This window comes from Alligator sinensis, unplaced genomic scaffold (assembly GCF_000455745.1).
Source record: "Alligator sinensis unplaced genomic scaffold, ASM45574v1 scaffold594_1, whole genome shotgun sequence".
NCBI classification, from domain to species: domain Eukaryota; kingdom Metazoa; phylum Chordata; order Crocodylia; family Alligatoridae; genus Alligator; species Alligator sinensis.
The window spans coordinates 491,254-491,656 of NW_005842286.1; the positions used below are offsets into that span (position 1 = coordinate 491,254).

The window sequence follows — 403 nt, forward strand, 5'->3', positions numbered from 1 at the left end:
CCGCGTCGTGTGGGCCGGGCCCGCGCCCCCCGCCGCCGCTACCGCGCTCCGCTTGCGCTGGTGGGGCGATGCCTCGCCCGGGACCTTCTTCCGCGCTGGGCCCGCCCGCAGCCAGGCCCGCTTCGCCGTGCGCTGCGGGCCCGCGCAGCTCGCCGCCTACCTCGCAGGTGTGGGCATGGGCACATGCACGCGTGTGTGTTTACATGTGTATACATGCATACGAATATGCATACCTGTGTGTGGATACGCGTGCATCGGCGTGGGGGGTGGCTCACTTCGTGAGTTAAAGGTGCGCGCGTACAGGTGGTGTGTGCACGCATGTGTCCGAGCGTACATATGAGGGTGCAGGTGGGTGTGGAGGGAGGGGTCCTCCACGTCCCGTCTCATCTCGTTGTCGCTTCCC

At 67.5% G+C, this 403-nt stretch overlaps 1 protein-coding gene across 1 annotated transcript in view; it reads left to right on the plus strand.

Moving 5' to 3' along the window:
* The first annotated feature begins 48 nt into the window (after window positions 1-48).
* The window catches only part of C2CD3 (C2 calcium dependent domain containing 3), a 70,233-nt gene continuing 69,878 nt past the window's right edge, over window positions 49-403 (plus strand). The window contains 1 exon segment of the mRNA XM_006028072.3: window positions 49-167. The gene's annotated coding sequence lies outside the window, so the exon portion shown is untranslated.